The 10,837-nt window shown below is 44.1% G+C and overlaps 1 pseudogene; it reads right to left on the bottom strand.

The window, feature by feature from the left end:
* Positions 1-1,045: 1,045 nt before the first annotated feature.
* LOC122762266 lies at positions 1,046-9,247 on the bottom strand (annotated as a pseudogene).
* Positions 9,248-10,837: the final 1,590 nt, after the last annotated feature.

A 10,837-nucleotide genomic window follows, 5' to 3' on the forward strand; every position in this document is an offset into this window, starting at 1 on the left:
GGTGTGTTTTCTTGTAACAGCACTGCTCAGAAACTTGTTTATTATTTAAAACAGCCAATGCCCTTGCCGTTACCGTGGCAACCATGTTTTCTTTCACATTGTCTGTGCCACTGAGAATCAGAACTCGTCTTTAAAAGCTTGTGACCGTCTCTGTGGAGAATGGATTTTTTTTGTCAGCTGACTCTTCCTGTGATGATGTCATCTAAAGAGGGCTTCACATTCTGACCTCAGATCATTTAAAAAAACAACAGAAATATTATTAATGTAACATTTTATTCCTGTTATGAAAAATAAACATGTTATCTATGTATTTAAAACTTTTACATTAAAATAAAAATACATTTTACAGTTTCGCTCTTATTTTTGACAGGTCATCATTAATTTATTAATTCATTCATCTTCTACCGTGTTATCCTCCACAAAATGATGACAGGGGGCGCAGCTGCCAATAGGGTGGTGTGGGGGATTACTGTGGATAGTTCACCAGTTCATCACAGGGCCTGAGAAAATTCAGCTTATTTGAAATGTTGACTCTGCTGCTGAGAAACAGAAGCTCACTCTCAAACAGAGACACAAGGAAAAACTGTTTTTATTGACTAAACAAAAGATATATATGTATATATATATATATATATATACGTCATGTGTCCAAGTCTTTATCTCACTGTTAGACAGGAAACTGATGTTTGTAAGCCACTCACTCTCCCACACCAAACCCCATAGAGAAAATCAGTAATTTTAACATCACACACACACACACACACAGCTGTTGATCCACTGCTGCCTCCATCACTAAGTTCAAATGTCTTATTTTTCCAATTTGACATTTGAAAACCTACATTCACTTTAACTTCAGTGACACAAAGTGACCACACGAGGTCTTGATGCAGGGAGAGACTTTTCCTTGTGTCCTAACTTGCAGCCATGTTTTCACTGAGGATGAGCCTCAACTGTCTGATGCTGGTTCTCAGCAGCAGGGGGCGCTCACACAGCTCACCTCATACAAACCACACTTTAAAAAACAAACCAACAAACATGTTATTAAAATGACATCACTTCCTGCTTTACACTGAAAAAAACATTCCACTGTGACTGTGGCGACCATCTTGGTTTGCGGCTCACAGACGGGAGGAAGTGGAGAAGCAGAGTTTCAGGGTGAAGGGGGTGGAGCTGTCTGTAGGTTAGAGCACAGGACAAAGTCTGAGTTTGGGAACGCCCCCTTGACCTTGGGAATTCCAAATCCCAACTACAAATGGAACGCAGCATCAGCACTTACTGGGTATTTTGATCTGATGGTGGTTAAGGACGACGAGAGTCTCCACTGCTTCAGCTCTGCTGTCAAACTCCAACAGTCCTGAGACAGTCTTTGAACTGGCTGCACCGAGGAGGAGCAGGAGGAAGAGGAGGAACAGGAGCAGGAGGAGGAGCAGAAGGAGGAGGAAGAGGCAGAAACATCTTAAATATTTTGCTGATTGTGTGATTTTTTTCTTCACTTTGTATTTTCAAGTATAGTTAATTATTTTTACATTGTAGCGAGTTATGTTTTAATTATAATATATATATGATGTTAATGTTAATGTTTAATGTTTGTAAAAACAGATGTTTAATCTCTGTGACTTTAACTTAATTACTCTGTCAGTCAAACATTTGTCAAACTCACATTTGCCATCGAAGACCTTGAACCTGGTGAAGGCGGGAACGTTGTGTTCATCACAGAGCTGCAGACAAATAAGACTGTGAGCGCCCCCTACTGATGAGACCCAGCCTGAGACCCAGAGACTTGTGACTTTTCCAACAGGAAACTGAAGTTTGTAAACCACTCACTCTTCCACACCAAAGCCCATAGAGAAAATCAGTGATTTTAGCTTGTGGGGACACAGGAGCTGCTGGTCCTCTGCTGCCTCGTGTGGTCACTTTGTGTCACTGAGGTCAATCTGAACAAAGGATTTGAAATGCCGAATTGACAAAACTAGACATTTTAACTTAGAGATGGAGGCAGCAGTGGATCAATAACTCCTGTGTGCTGTGATGTTAAAATCACTGATTTTCTCTATGGGGTTTGGTGCGGGAGAGTGAGTGGTTTACAAACAAAAGTCTGTCTGACAGTGAGACAAAGACGTGAACATGTGACGTAGATGTCAGAGACTTAAACTGACGAAGAGTCTGTTGTGAAGTGGCTAAAATCAGTTTTCTTTGAAATCAAAGTCATGTCTTGTCAGGGACGGTGTCCCACAGGGCTCCACACTGGGCCCCTTCATCTTCTCTGGAAACAAAGTTAAATCCCCAAATCAAATCCTTCACCAGGTGTGCCCTCACCTGCTGCAGCTGGTGTTGACTGAGGGTGGGCGGGGCATTGTAAAAGTGCAGGATGGCAGTGGGCGGCTGGATGACGTTGCGTCCTCCGTGTGCGCTGCTGAAGCGGTTGTTCCTGGTCAGACTGAAGTCTCTGTAGCTGCCACTGCCGTCGGCCAGGTCGAACACCTGACTGGGGATCACTGCACGCTGTCTGGACACACTGACCCAAGACAGGGAGGACGGACAAGTCATATGGCAGTTTCATTTACTTCGGAGCGCGGATTTCCATCTTGGAACTGCTTTTAGGAATAAACTGTTACTATGGCAACGGTCAGAACACTAATTTATGTCGATCAGCATAAGAAATGAGCAGATTTTCACCTGATGTAGAGTCTCTCAGCTACAACACGTATATATAAGTTTAAACAGCTGATTCTCCCACAGAAGCAAGAAAAATACCTGTTTGTAAACTCACTCTCCCACACCAAACCCCTTAGAGAAAATCAGTGATTTTAACATCACATACACAGGAGTTGTTGATCCACTGCTGCCTCTATCACTAAGTTCAAATGTCTGATTTTGTCACTTCAGTGTTTGAAATCCTTTGTTCATATTGACCTCAGTGACACATAGTGACCACACGAGGCAGTAGAGGACCAGCAGCTCCTGTGTCCCCACGAGCTAAAATCACTGATTTTCTCCATGGGCTTTGGTGTGGGAGAGTGAGTGGTTAACAAAAGTCTGTTTAACAGTGAATTATTGATTTGAACACGTTAAACTGACGCAGATTTTCTGTATCTTATGTTTGTGTCGTCATCGCTCACCAGACGTTGAGTTTTTGGCCGAACACCTTGACGTTGTTCAGGTGCGTCACCGCTCGGTCGACTGCAAACTCGTCGCTCATCTCCACCAGCGCCGTGCCGGGAACGCTTTTCATGAACTTCACCTACAAACACCACAGTTGGTCACACGGTCACAAGGTCACAAGGTCACAAGGTCACACATTCACACATGACACGTTCACATAGTCCGGTCACACGTTCATGCGGTCACACATTCACATGGTCACATGTTAACACAGTCACATGGTCCGTTAATATGGTCACACATTCACATTTTCATACAGTCACACGGTCACATGGTCACACGTTTACGTGGTCACACTGTCCATTCACACGTTTACATGGTCACATGGTCATACGTTCACACATTCACAAATGACACGTTCACACGTCACATGTTCGCGCGGTCACATGTTCGCGCGGTCACATGTTCGTGCGGTCACATGTTCACATGGTCACATGGTCACATGGTCACACGGTCACACGGTCACACGTTCACATTCACATGGTTACATGTTCACATGGTCCGTTAAACCAGTCACACATTCACACGCTCATATGGTCACACGGTCACCGCTCACATGGTCACGCATTCACAATGTCGTTCACACGGTCACACGGGTCACATCGTCACGCCCATGGTCACCCAGTCACATGGTCACACGCCACACGCCACACGTTCACACGTTAATATGGTCACACGGTCACCCGGTCACATGGTCACATGGTCACATGGTCACACGGTCACACGTTCACACACCGACGTCTCTCTCTGAACCACACACACACCTTATCCACGTTTCCATAGAGACAGAAGAGGTTGAAGATGCGGCTACAGTTCATCTGGGCGACGTGGAGGCCGCTCACCATGGCAACAGAGCTGGAGGCTTGACCCAGGAGAGAGGAGGAGGGGGACATTTGAGGGAAGAGCAGAGGGGAGGACATCATGTCCTTCACCTGTTCACTGCTCCTCCTGTACCTGCTGTTAGAGGGGACAGGCAGCAGGGGGCAGTGTGGACCTGGACACAGAGACAGAGAGAGAGACAGACAGAGAGAGCGAGAGAGCGACAGACAGAGAGAGCAAGAGAGACAGAGGTCAGACAGAGACAGAGAGACAGATAAGTGTGAAGACACAGGTGAACTGCATAGAATAGAATAGAATAGAATAGGTTCAATAAGTCTTTATTGAACGTTTTCTTTGGCTCACCAGCACAGTAAACAGACGACAGTTAAGTAAAAACATTGTCATGCATAAAAAAACATAATATATAACATAATGGACACAATATAAACAGGGATACAGTGTAAACAGGAACAACAGTAGAGGTAAAATAAGATCTAATAAAGCACAAAGGTAAAGCAGTTCAGGTCATAATGTGAATTGATCACTTTGTCAAGTTCAAGCTCAAACTGACAGGACAGAGGGTGAGAGCCATCTGCCAGGATTCTCCGGGCTTTCCTCCTTGTCCTTCCAGTGTACGTGTTGGTCAGAGGCTTCTGGGGTTTTCCCACAATTTTACAATTCTATTTGGCTTGACCTTACACTTAACACTCCAAGCACAGTGATGAAATGTTAAAACACTCTCAATATGTGCAGTATACACAAGCTCTAAACTCTGCAGACTGACTCAAGGCAGCTTAATCTTCTAAGCAGAGTCGCTGTGAGCATTTCTTGAAGATAAAATCTGTGTTTTCAGAGAAGCTAAAATGACTGTGAAGGACTGTGAAGGACTGTGCCACAGTTTCAACAAGCTGGCCATCAAGTGAAACTGGCTCTATGGTAAAAGCCCTCCCCTCACCAGAGGGGTCAGTTTTCTGTAGCAGGCCGACTAAGGCTATGTCATCAGCGTACTTAATCAATTTAAAACTTTTATCATCAAGTGCAAGCTCATTTGTGAAAAGTGAAAAGAGCAAAGGTGACAGAACGCTACCCTGTGGGCAGCCAGTGCTTCTGATGAGTTCTCCTGACAGAATACCGTTAGTACGGACACTTTGAGGGCGGCGAGAGAGAACGTCTCTGATGCAGAGCATCAAGTCTTTTTCAATATTCAAATCTGACAGCCTTTTCAGAAGAACGTGTCATTTCATAGAGTTAAAAGCTGCATGAAAGTCTACAAACAAAACCCTAGCGTATGCTTTAGCAAGCGAAAGCTGCTTTGAGATGACATCTAGCAAGATCAGCATCCGTCCAGTTCACCAACCACAGTGGTGGTCAAAACATCAACCAGAACTCTCTCCATAGTTGTGCATAATATGGACTTTAAAGTGCATAAACACACATGGACAGTCACATGGTCAGTACCATAGTTATGGGATGGATGATCTCCCAGGATGGAGCGACACTGTCTCCCCTTCCCCTGCTCTGTAACACACACACACACACACAGTGAAATTAACCACTTACAGGCCGCAGTGACAGATCTGTGTCTCCAGGGGGCGCTCACTTAGCTCCACCCTGCTTCATCTTCACCTGTGAGTGTTTGCTGACCTTGTCAGGACCCATAGTCCTCATGGAGACCAAAACCTGGTCCTAATGAGGCAGAACCTCATTTCTGTGTGCGTGTGTGTGTGGTACCTCTCTGCAGCAGGAAGTGTGTGTAATCCCAGCTGTTGTTGTCATTGCGGGTGACGTTCAGTCTGTTGGGCTGCAGGGGGCGACAGAGCACAGCACCTCTGTGTGTGTGTGTGTGTGAGAGAGAGAGAGAGAGAGAAAGAGAGTGCGTGTGTTCTTGTATGTGTGTCTTTGTGAGGACATTTTGTCTGGTCCTCACTTTTAAAGACCCTTTTCAGGATTAACACCTGGTTTTAGGGTTAGAATTGGGTTTAGGTTAAAGGTCAAAGGTTGGGAAATGTGTGTGTGTGTGTGTGTGTGTGTGTGTGTGTGTGTGTGTGTGTGTGTGTGTGTGTGTGTGTGTGTGTGTGTGTGTGTAGCCATTTGCTGCATTTCTATCTTCATTGTGCAGCACTTGTAAATGTGGGCTCGCTCAGAGTCAGTTTGACCTTGTGAGCATCTGCCACCGACTCAAATATGAACAAGCTCGTTAAGGAGTGGGAGGAGTCATCAGGATGAGCAGCCAATCAGAGGAGACATACGGCTAATCCATTCAGTCATCATCAAAGGTCCATGAAAAAGGTTCTCGTTCAGTTTAATCGTTATTCTTACATACACACACACACATGCACATACACACACACACACTATCGCACACACACACACACACACACGCCTCTTACACACACACACACACAAACACACACACGCACACACACGTGCACACACACACACACACAAACACACACACAGTGTCAGGATATTCCACCATGGCCTGGACGCCGCTGCGTCTGAAGATGACGATGCGCAGGACGTTAGCAACGGGATTACACACACTGTACAAGACGTCCTGAGAGAGAGAGGGATTGGAATTTTCAGTGGATTTTAGAATTATTAGTAGATTTTGGAATTATAAAAAGATTTTGGAATTATTAGTAGATTTTGGAATTATAAATAGATTTTGGAATTATAAGTAGACTTTGGAGTTATTAGTAGTTTTTGGAGTTATAAATAGATTTTGGAATTATAAGTAGATTTTGGAATTATGAGTAGATTTGGGAATTTTCATTAGATTTTGGAATTATAAATAGATTTTGGAATTATTACTAGATTTTGGAGTTATAAGTAGATTTTGGAGTTATAAGTAGATTTTGGAATTTTCAGTAGATTTTGGAATTTTCAGTAGATTTTGGAATCATAAATACATTTTGGAATTATAAGTAAATTTTTTACAATGACAAAATGTTTTATTAAATCAGATTTATAGCAATTTTCAAAAACTTAAAAGTAGATTAACCCTTAACTTTGAAGTGTAAAATCTAAATATTTAAATATTAAATCTACACACAGGCAGATCTGGAGACATTTTGATTTGACAGGAAGTGGTCACAGCGGTCAGAGGGCATGACTCACGGTGGTGATGGGGTACAGCGGGTTCTGGACGGACAGCAGCAGAACCTTGTTCCTGCTGGTGGGGTCGTCTGCGTTGGTCGGTCTGCTGATTCTCTGGCTGGTGGAGAAGTTGAAGAACGCCGGCTGCTCAGCGACGTGCACGGCCTCGCGTGTTCCGCTCATCACGCAGTGTTCAGCGCTCGCCGCGCTGTCGAACTCCACCAGAGCCTGACGCTTAAACGGCATCATCATCACGTAGCTGCAGACAGCGACATGGACGGCCACCGGAGTCAGGACTTAAGTTACATTTCATGTCAGTGGTGACGCAACGTGAGCAAAGTTAGCACCAAATATCCACGGCTTCTGTCGACACGCAAATAATCACGCGGGAAAAAAAAGAGCTTACAAAGCATGAGAGGAGGCGGGGTTTATTACGGTGCTTTTCCTGTTAAATATTGACATTTTACACATTTCTTTTGGTAAATGTTGAAAAATTAAATGCATGTTTTCCAGATTTTTAAATCTTCCTAACTTTAGTTGGACATTGTTGGCTTTGACTCTTGTGTCTGACGTCGCGCTCACAACTCTTCAGTGACGACACTCTCTGACCAATCAGTGACCTTCAGTCTGATGACGGCTCAGCTGAACCTCGTCAGAGCAGGAACTAAAGTTCTGTCACTGATTAGGTTAGAAGTGTGTCATAGAAGAGCATCGTTCAGACCGCAGACAGCTGTTAGCATCGTCATCATCATCGTCACCTCTTGCATAGACGTTATTTAAATGTGAAGCCTCACCAGATGCTGCCGTACTTTTCCAGGGCCTCCACCAGATCTGCCTCCACCGCCGTGTCACTCAGTCCTCGCACGTGGACAACAGGGGACGGGGGGACGCAGTGGCTGTCCTCCACACTGTCCTGTCAGAGATGATGGATGTAAATCGATCCAGGAACCAGGCAGTTAGCATCGTCCTGGTTCACTTGGAAAACTGTCCATGTCTGATTGCTGTTACTTTGACACATTATAGTGTAAGTTTATAAGTTAAAGGTGATTTTTTTTATTGACTTTTCTCGACAGTTTTTCTGCAGCGGACGTGTATTTGAAGCACACGCTTGTTTCTGGAGCGGTGAGCGGAAACTGTGACTCAGATCTGAGCGGCCGTCGCCTCGCAGCCAATCAGAGAGCGTTTCCTGCAGCCGTTGGTGAGAGAGAGACGAGCAAAGCTGCAGAAAAAACAGGTCGGGCTGCAGAAGAAACTCCCTCTCATGCAACCTCTTCCTGAGAGCGACAGGTTATGTTAGTGTCTAACCTGAAGTCCGCAGAGAAAACCAGTGATTTTAGCTGGCGAGGAAACAGGAGCTGCTGGTCCTCTGCTGCCTCGTGTGGTCACTGTTATGTCACTGAGGTCAATCTGAATCTTTCAAACACTGAAGTGACAAAAAGACATTTGAACTTCGTGATGGAGGCAGCAGTGGATCAGCAGCTCCTGTGTGTGTGTGTGTTTGTGTGTGTGTGTGTGAAATCACTGATCTTCTCTGTGGGGTTTGGTGTGGGAGAGTGAGTGTTTTACAAACTTCAGTTTCCTGTTGGAAAAGTCTGTCTCACAGTGAGATAAAGACGTGATCGTGTTCTTCAGACATCGTAGACTTGAGTTTGAGCTTTGACAGGAAGTGGTTTTAGCATCGACCTGCAGACCCACAGGAAGTAAAGACCTGTTTGATTGTCTTATTTAAGATTTTCACTGTTGTTAAGAGAGGAAACGACTCAGAGCATGTGTTGCTACGCCGACGATGAGGGTTTTACACTTAAATACGTCACTTTTAGTGTCTTTCCTCTCATGTGACGCTTACACAGAACCAGACACGGAGTCAGAACCTCCTGCAGAACCCAGAGAACCTCCTCACACACCTTCATCATCATCATCATTCAGTGATGTCATGTTCGTGTGAAAACTGAAACAGAAGCTGTATTAAAATCAGACGTTTCCAGTTTGAGTCTCACTCACCTCCTCTCTGCTCCTCACTGCCTCCTCCTCCTCCTCCTGCTGCCGCTCCTCCTCTTCAACAGTCCGGAGCCTCTTGGCGGACTGGTGATACTCTCCTCTTCCTCCTCTCTTCACTCCTGCTTCCATTTCAGGTGACACAGATGAAGATGAAGCAACAGTCAGTCTCCCCCTCTTTGTCTCTCTCTGTCTCTCTCTCTCTCAGATATGATCAAACAGTGATGTCTCACTCTGTCACCCTTTCCAGAAACAAAAATGAGCGTGATTAAAACTTACAAATCAAATGTAAGAAAAAAGAATAATAACTCCTTGCATTTCAATAGGGTTCTACGCACCTTGTGCTCGAACCATAATAAATACTTTTATGCAACCTGACGCACACACGTACTTTTATACACGTGTGTGTCAGGTTACCACGGCAACAGCACACCTGCTGCTCTAAATGTAAAGTGTGTCAGGAAACATGAAGCTTCCTGTTGCTGTTGTGTTTTTTTAGGTCAAAAATAAAAGATTTTACAACTTATGTGTCAAACTTTTTTTGTCAGTAAAAGAAGATTAAAAATGGTTTAATATGCGTCACCTTTCATTATCCATCACAGTGAACGCATCACATCTGACAAGTGATGAGTTCAAGGACACTCGGACATCAGAGTTTCCACAGCTGCTCGTTAAAAATCTGTCAAAGATTTATTATGATTTATTATTATTATTATTATTATTATAATAATTATAATTAGTATTTAATTTCTGTTCATTCACACTTCAGAGTCAAAGTCTCACACTTGTTTGTTAGTAAAACATAACACCACACTTTTCAAAATAAAAGTCTCAGGTTCTGTTTGTCCACACTAAAACATAACGCCACACTTTTCAAAATAAAAGTCTCAGGTTCTGTTTGTCCACACTAAAAAATAACACCACAGTTTTCAAAATAAGACTCACAGTTTGTGTTTGATTCAGATGCTAGTTAACAAACAGCTGTATCACCAACGTTAACCACAGAATAACCATTTAAGAGTAAAAGTCTGGGTGTCATACTCTGAACTCTGGGTCTTGTCTTGGTCTCGGAACCTCGGTCTCAGTCAGTCGTAGTAGTCAGGAGTGGTCAGTCAGTGGTAGTAGTCAGTAGTAGTCAGTAGTAGTCAATAGTAGTCAGTAGCAGTAATCAGTAGTAGTCAGTAGTAGTAGTAGTCAGGAGTGGTCAGTCAGTAGTAGTAGTCAGTAGTAGTAGTCAGTAGTAGTAGTAGTAGTCAGCAGGGCCGGCTCTTGGCATAGGCGATATAGGCGGTCGCCTAGAGCGCCATCTGCTGGAGGGGCGCCGCGAGGCGACTAGTGACTAGTATACAGTCACTTTCGAGCGCGACATACACGCTCGTGGACACACACACACACACACACACAATCTCGCCTAGGGCACAAAATTAGGTAGAGCCGGCCCTGGTAGTCAGTAGTAGTAGTCAGTAGTAGTAGTAGTCAGCAGTAGTAGTCAGTAGTAGTAGTAGTAGTAGTAGTAGTCAGTAGTAGTCAGTAGTAGTAGTAGTCAGTAGTAGTAGTAGTCAGCAGTAGTAGTAGTCAGCAGTAGTAGTCTAGTAGTAGTCAGGAGTGGTCAGTCAGTAGTAGTAGTCAGTAGTAGTAGTCAGTAGTAGTAGTAGTAGTCAGTAGTAGTAGTCAGTAGTAGTAGTAGTCAGCAGTAGTAGTCAGTAGTGGTCAGTAGTAGTAGTCAGTAGTAGTAGTAGTAGTCAGCAGTAGTAGTCAGTAG

Source organism: Solea senegalensis, unplaced genomic scaffold, assembly GCF_019176455.1.
Source record: "Solea senegalensis isolate Sse05_10M unplaced genomic scaffold, IFAPA_SoseM_1 scf7180000015441, whole genome shotgun sequence".
NCBI classification, from domain to species: Eukaryota; Metazoa; Chordata; class Actinopteri; order Pleuronectiformes; family Soleidae; genus Solea; species Solea senegalensis.